The following is an 8,517-nucleotide window of genomic DNA, read 5'->3' on the forward strand; positions in this document are numbered from 1 at the left end:
TTTTTTGAGACGGAGTTTCGCTCTTGTTGCCCAGGCTGGAGTGCAGTGGCGCGATCTTGGCTCACTGCAACCTCTGCCTCCTAGGTTCAAGCGATTCTCCTGCCTCAGTCTCCCAAGTGGCTGGGATTACAGGCACCCACTACCACACCCAGCTAATTTTTGTATTTTTACTAGAGACGGGGTTTCGCCATGTTGGCCAGGCTGGTCTCAAACTCCTGACCTCTTGTGGTCCACCCACCTTGGCCTCTCAGAGTGCTGGAATTACAGGCATGAGCCACCGTGCCTGGCCTGTGGTCATGCATTTTCGTTGTGCTTTAAGTGTCCATAGTGGATTCATTATTCTGATCCTCATTATCTTTTTTCCGTTAAGGTAATTTTTTATTGGGTTTTCATGAGCGTCCATTTTGTTTTGTTTTTCATTTTAGAATAAAGTCTATTTTCTTGTACTTTCAAGAGAGTAAACTGGCCAGAATAGGTCTTCTAATGTTATCAGTCTAGAGTTAGCTGTTCCTTTTTTTTCCTTTAACTACTATTTTAATTTCAGGGGTACAAGTGCAGGTTTGTTACATAAGTAAACTTGTGTCACAGGGTTTTGCTGAACAGATTACTTCTTCTCCCAGGTATTAAGCCTAGTACTTGTTAGTTGTCTTTCCTCATCCTCTTCCTCTTCCTCCTCCCACCCTCCACCCTCTAATGATGAGATGATGTTGAGCTTTTTTCATATGATTGTTGGCTGCATGCATGTCTTCTTTTGAAAAGTGTCTGTTCATGTCCTTTGCCCACTTTTTATGGGGTTTGTTTTTTTCTTGTAAATTTGTTTAAGTTCCTTCTAGATGCTGGATATTAGACCTTTGTTGGATGCATAGTTTTCAAAAACTTTCTCCCATTAGATCCCATTTGTCAATTTTTGCTTTTGTTGCAATTGCTTTTGGCAACTTTGTCACAAAATCCTTGCCCATTCCTATGTCCAGAATGGTATTACCTAGGTTATCTTCCTGGGTTTTCAAACTTTTGGCCTTTATATTTAAGTCTTTAATCCATCTTGAGTTAATTTTTGTACACATTGTAAGGAAGGGGTCCACTTTCAATCTTCTGCGTGTGACTAGTCAGTTATTCCAGCACCATTTATTAAACAGGGAATTCTTTTCCCATTGATCGTTTTTGTCAGGTTTTGGGAAGATCCGATAGTTGCAGGTGTGCAGTCTTATTTCTGGGTTATCTATTCTGTTTCATTGGTCTATATGTCTGTTCTTGTACCACTGAGTTTGTTCTTCCATTGTTTTGATGAATTAAATATAAATCCTGATTCATATACTCTGAGATCTGCTCCCTCTGTTCCACTCTTTAAATCTTACATTTTATTTGAACTTTCTATTTTCTTTGCCTGTATTGCTCCTGTGTGCCTCAGTTTGGATTAGGGAAATAGCAATTCCTCTTTAGTTATGAATTTTGTTCTGGAAGAAAGTTTATTTGTTCATCTAAGCAATTGACAGTGTCCACAACACTGCAACACCTTTATTTCTTACCTCAGTTCTTTTGCACTTAGTCATATAATCAAAGATGTGGAAATATAAATAAATACATAACACATATGATCTTGATCCCTTTCATTATACCCAGCCTTTTATTACTATACCAATAAAGTAAAAATGTTTTAAAGACAACTTTATTAATAGCCTGTTTAAGACATTGCATACTGAAGATTCAACTAATTCTTAAGGATCTAAATGTTATTTAATATTTGAAATTTATCATTTTAAAAGGTCTTATAAATATTCTCATTAAAAAGCTAAATGGCTCTTGTCTCAATCATATATATTAAGGATTCCACATTTTGATAATTTAGGTAACTATACTGAGGAGTCAAAATCAAGTGTGATAAAATTCGATTATCTTATGCACATACTGATATTATCTCCTAAGGAATTCTTCTGAAAAAGTTCCAACCAGAAATACGAAGTCTGAAAATTGCTATCTAAAGGTAAAAGTAAATAACTAGGTAATTTTCTGGATTGAGGATATGTATGCCATGGGTAGAGGGTCCAGAGGAAAGAAAGGTGGCAAGAGAGTAGTCATTCATGACTTTATAGTTATATTTGAACTGAAACTTACCCTGCCCAAATATTTTTTAGAAGAAAATAAGTGGAATGTCTTAATACTCCATAAAATAATTCTTCTTAGTAAAATAACACTTCGGTTTCAAAGAACAAGTGTTATTTGTATTGTTTTATTATTTATTTCCTTTTTGGTATACTTTAATAACATGTATTAGTCACAAATATTTTGGAATGTTTCAGGAAGTTAGTGCGCTTAATTTCCAAAATGTTTCCGCAATGATTCTGGTAAGGAAATGGCCTTATTACTCTTTTGAAATCACAAAGATTCAGGCTGTCTCTCTTCTCCAAGGTGTAAAACAGTAGCTATGCTTAAGGGGCTACATAGGGGACTATAAGATATTTTAGAGAATCTAGCAGAGATGAAAAGCCTAGTTGTAGTACCATTAATTGGTAAGTTCAAGGTATATACTTTTGGTATATCTTTTAAACAAAAATCACTTAAAAATAATTCCATACTTCACAGTATATATTCTATAAGCAAGTCCACAATGCAGCCATATTTAGATATAGGCAAATAAATACACACTTTTTTTTCTGAATGTGAGGTTAAAAAAAATCACAGATATCTTCTACTTATTACAATGATACATCCTTACAAAGTATAAATTAAATAAAAAGAATACAAATCTAAATATTTCTCCATCGAGATAGCTTATCGTGTGAACAAATGATTTAAACATTAAGAAGAGTACTCTTACAAATGTTAATTGTAGCATAGTTAGTGAATATTGCATATTTGCTCCCTTTAAACCTAGGCCTACTAAGTGCTATGTTGTGATATAATGTGAATATTCGAGTACTTTAAGTAGATCAGTTAGCCTTCATGAGTTAAAATATGTATTTAGAACATTTTATGGATTTTAAAAATAGAAACTATAGGTAATTTATAAGCAAAAACAAGTTACCATGATGCCTTATGTTCCACCTGGAGTATTCCCTCACAGGGCTCCTTTGGAAGGATAAATACCAATCAAATACTTTATTGTTCTCCTACATATGTCCCTAAATGAGAAGTACGGAAAGTTACATGAAATACTCAGAGGACCAGGCTAACATGGCAGCCCTGAGGAAAAGAACAGTAAAATAAAGTTCAACCTATCAACAAAATTACAGCGCTGCATATATTCAGTCTTTAATCTCTGCAGAGCTAATTCTACAATTAGGTAACTAATAGTGACCAACAATTTGAACTTCGAAGAATGAAGAAATCACATTGAGAAAAAATATACCTTCACTTGTCCAAACTACACTTAACTCTTTTGTTCTTTTAGACAAGTTCAGATGGGAACCAAAGTCGTGTAAGAAACATACGTTAAGAGCTCAATCAAGCTGCCTTACTCTCAGAAACACAAAATCCAGTGGGTAGTTAACTAGATACTTCTAGAAGACAAAATAGCCACTGAGGAGCAAATTTTAAAGAATTAAATTAGAATCCCAGCACTTTGGGAGGACAAGGTGGGTAGATCATTTGAGATCAGGAGTTTGAGACCACCCTGGCCAACATGGTAAAACCCCACCTCTACTAAAAATACAAAAAAAATTACCTGGGTGTGGTGGTGCGTGTCTGTAATCCCAGCTACTTGGGAGGTGGAAGCAGGAGAACTGCTTGAACTCAGGAGGTGGAGGTTGCAGTGAGCCAAGATAGAGCCACTGCACTCCAGCCTGGGAGACAGAGTGAAACTCCATCTCGAAAAAAAAAAAAATTAAATTAGAAGTTCATGCAAGCCAAATTAGGTAGATAATGATTATTAGTAAAAGTTTACTTTAAACATTCTCAGGCAAGTCTAGTATGGCTTATCCCAATTTGGACAATGCATATACCCTAAGTGTGGTGTAATTAGAATACAAAAATCCATGTTATACAATTTCATTTTAAATATATTTATTCGTTTATTTCATCCCTTCATTCTACACATATCTATTGAGTGTTGACCACATTCCTGGCAGTTTGTATACTTGCCGCCAAAATCACAAAGGAAACAACATGATCTAACCATGAGCATCAAACCAACTTGTCTAATTGTAATAACATTGAGGCCTACTGGTGAGTGTCAACCCAATGCCTGGATGTCAGAAGTTGCCTTTTTCTTTCTGAAATATTTGATATGTTAACAAGGCCAGTGGTTGGATTTCAGTGAGTAAAGAGAGAGTAGCAGAATATAATGTCAGGGAGTCTCAGAGGACCAAATTACATAAAAACCTTGTAAGGTGAGAGGTTGGTTGGTTTGTTTTTGACAGGGTCTTACTCTGTTGCCCAGGCTGGAGTTCAGTGTGTGATCTTGGCTCACTGCAGCCTTGACCTCTTGGGCTCAAGCGATCCTCCCACCTCAGTCTCCTGGGTACAGACTACAGGTGCACACCACTATGCCTGGCTAATTTTCTGTATTTTTTTTTTTTTTTTTTGTAGAGACAGGGTTTCACCATGTTGGCCAGGCTGGTGTTGAACTCCTGGGCTCAAGTAATCCACCCTCCTCAGCCTCCCAGAAAGCTAGAATTACAAATGTGAGTCACCATGCCCAGTCAAGTTTTGCTTTTATTCTGAGAGAAACAATGGGACTTTAGGAAGAAAAGGCTTGTCAAGTAGCGGAATATTGGCAACTCAGTTTTCAACATGTTAAGTGTGAAATGCCCATTAGACATTCGAATCCAGATGTCAAATGAGTAGTTAAATAAATGAGCCTGCCATTCAGGGAATATATGAGTTATCAGCCTCAGTCTATGTGAGAGCACCTAGAACAGAGACAGAAGCAGTCCAATGACTGAACACTAAAATACAGGAAAGGAAGATATAAAAGAGTAGGCAGAAGAGAGAAGGAAAACCCAGAGTGAGTAGTGTCCTTGAAGTGAAGAAAGCACTTGACAAAGGAGGGTGTCAACAATGGTATCAAATGCTACTGAAAAGTCTGGTAAGTTAAAAATTGAGAATTGACCAATCAATTTGGCAAAACTGAGGTCAATTGTGATCTTGTCAAAAATCGGTTTTGCTGCATCAACCAAAAAGCCTGTTTGCCATGAAACAAAAAAAGTAATCAGAAGAAAGGAAGCATAAGCAATGAGCATAGACAATTTTGTAGAATTGTGTCATAAAGGAAAGCAAAAAAAAGTGTTATTATGTTATAATAGCACTACTTAGGTGATATAGCATATTCGGATGTGATTAGAATAATCTTATAGAGCGAGAAAAAGGAATAATATGCAGTCAAGGAACTGCAGAAAAAAATGACACTAAATAAAGAAGAGACAGTTTCATGAACTAAGGAAAGTATCAGCTGTAACCAGACCACAGCCAATTCATCCATAGTAACAAGAGAGAAAGACAAGTACCTGTGCATTTATATGGACATAGAAATCACCAGGAATTATGAAAGAATTAGTATTGAAGACAGACAGACAGACGGACACAGAGTGAGAGAGAAACTAAATTTGTTAAATAATGAGGAAGAGGAACCCAGAGGTTACATGGATGCTTATGGCAAGGAGAAATGGCAGGTGATACATCAGTGGTATTTACCACTAATAGTTAAGTTTCCAAGGAGAGAAAGTAACAGTATAATTGCCCACAGGTGGCTATGAGTAACAAGGAAGACACTGATGCTACTTGCAGGCCTAGTGGTAAGAGAGCAAACACTTGAGAAACTATGTGGGGAGCAGTGTTTTCAGTGGAATGTATGCTTTCTGTTAGAACAAGAACATTCAGGTAAGGTGGGATTTTCCAGGAGACAGAGTAAAAGGGTGTTGCGAGATGTGGGTGATAATGGTGTGATATTAGAGAATCCCCAAAACATATGAATAGGTAGCCTGGTGATGAAAAATGAACCAGAAGTCTCAGAATTCTTGTAGTTACTGACGTAAGAGATTTTGAAAATGCTTGGATCAGTTTTGGCGGCCTCCCTAGCAATTTTGGTGAAACCTTGAGTGTTTTCTGGAAAGGTGGTAGATTTCAGGAACAAGACTCTAGCTTAAGGTGGTGTGAAAATCAAGGATAGGCAGGAAATCAGGAACAAGCCAAAATCTGAGAATTTACCTCCACATTCACTTTGTTTCCGAGGTAGCTGGTATTACTAGGGTAGGGTTGTTTTTATTACTTTTAGCTATGCATGTCTCTAGACACACCTGAAAGTTCAGTCTCGGTTTCCTCTTTTGTGTGTGTGAAAAAATAATAATGTTGGGTTGTTATTGGCATTAAATGATCTTTTTTCAGACACAGTACTTAGTATATAATCTGGCACACAGTTCATTAAGTAATAGCTTTTAGCTATTATTGCAATTATTGAAAATGACTTTAATAACTTGATTTTTAGTGAGTTTTCTTGGTTATTAAAATGTATAGGTATACCTAAAATGGCATGTTGTGGGAAGTATTGAAAATGTGTATATAATATATATATATACACACATATATATGGATTTATTGACTTATATTTCTGTCAGATTCCTTTTCTTAAGCTGTTCAAAAAAACATCTCTTTGAAGTAACTGTAATTGAGCTTGCAACTGTAATAGGGCTTATAATTTTAATTGTAATCTGAATGCCACTGTAGTTAACTCAGTGAATTATAAGATAAACATAACAAGCTCTGTGATGTCTATAAACCATTTCTGGTGATAGCATACCCGTTAGACCCCAGTATTTGGTTACTGAATGTTCTTCTTTGGCATGTTTGATTATATTGACTCTTCCTATGGGTTTGCATTGATCTATTGGGAATTATAGACATAATATTTTTCATTTTACTAATTCTGATCCAATAAACAAAACTTCTCAAGGGTGGAGAAGCAAAAATAGTCTTTAGTTTAGAAACCTCTTGAAGTGTGCAGTGATATGCTCTAAACAACGTATACTTCAGAAATCTCTCTCTTTCTCTTTTAGTCTGTTCATTCATTTGGTACTAAGCATTTAGGCAATGACAAATATTTACCTAAACTGAGTATGAACAGAAATGATTGGATTGCCCCTGATTTCTTGAAGTAATAACCTTTATAAATGCCTGATAAACTTTTCAAATCTTTTTGTTTTTCTTTCCAGAATAATTAATCATATTTGTCATACTTCTAGCCATAGTAGCCTAGTTTTGAAATCCTTAGAAGCTATGAATTTAGGATCCAAAAAGATCTTAGCATTTTTAACAAAAGAAAAATTACCAAATAAATGATTTAAATAAACATTTGAAACCTGAATATAAGACAAACTATATACTTATGGTTAATGATTATCATTATTAACATGAAAATATAACATGATTCTTATCATTATAATTTGCACAGTATTTAGTATTATACTAAGCACTTTCACCCATACTACATGGATTCCCATAGTCATCCACTGAGGCATATGTTTTTATTGTTCTTATATTACAGATGACAAAAATAATGCTCAAAAAATTCAAGTGAAATGCTTAAAGTTTCACAGAGAACTGAAAATTGAGTCCAGAGTTTGATTTCCAGACTCTATAAATGCCATACCTTTGGCATAGGTGATAATTTTAAAAATTCTACTTCTTTCTCATTTAATGACACTATATTTAGCTCTAATTGTTTTTCTTTTATTCTTTTCTTTTCTTTTTTTGAGATGGAGTTTTGCTCGTTGCCCAGATTGGAATGCAATCGTGTGATCTCAGCTCACTGCAATGTCCGCCTCCCGAGTTCGAGTCATTCTCCTGCCTCAGCCTCCTGAGTAGCTGGATTACAGGCACATGCCACCATGCCCGGCTAATTTTGTATATTTAGTAGAGATGAGGTTTCACCATGTTGGTCAGGTTGATCTTGAACTCCTGACATCAGGTGATCTGCCCACCTCAGCCTCCCAAAGTGTTGGGATTATAAGCCTGAGCCACCACGCCTGGCTTCTAATTGCTTTTCTAAGTACCTAACATTATTTCCAAGAAACAACAAATTCTTCCTTTGCTGCATTTTTAAAAATTCACATTTACATTGTGACCACTTTGAGTCTTTATCATTACACAAAAACCAGTCCTGTCTTCCTCTAATCTTACCTTCATAGTCTACCTGATCGTTATTTATAAAATATGGTATCATATAGTTCCATTTTTAAATACTCAATAAATTGTTCTTAAACTAATATTCAAACCTGCACTGGAAATCTACTGATTGGCAATGTAATGCCTTCAACCTTATCCTCTATAACTCTTTTATTCCAAGCTTGGGAAAAGAGACAAAGCAAGGCCATATACCATGTATTTAAATATTTAAAAGATGTAAGTAAAGCCATAAAGTAAATAAAATATGATTTCTATTTCTGCAATAGTCTCCCCTTACCCACAGAGGATATGTGCCAAGACTTCCAGAGGATGACTTCAAACCACAGATAGTACCAAACCCTGTATATACTATGTTTTTTCCATCTGATCACCAAATGACTACCAAATGACTAATGGGTGGGG

The sequence above is a fragment of the Mandrillus leucophaeus genome, unplaced genomic scaffold (genome assembly GCF_000951045.1).
Source record: "Mandrillus leucophaeus isolate KB7577 unplaced genomic scaffold, Mleu.le_1.0 Scaffold937, whole genome shotgun sequence".
Lineage (NCBI taxonomy): Eukaryota > Metazoa > Chordata > Mammalia > Primates > Cercopithecidae > Mandrillus > Mandrillus leucophaeus.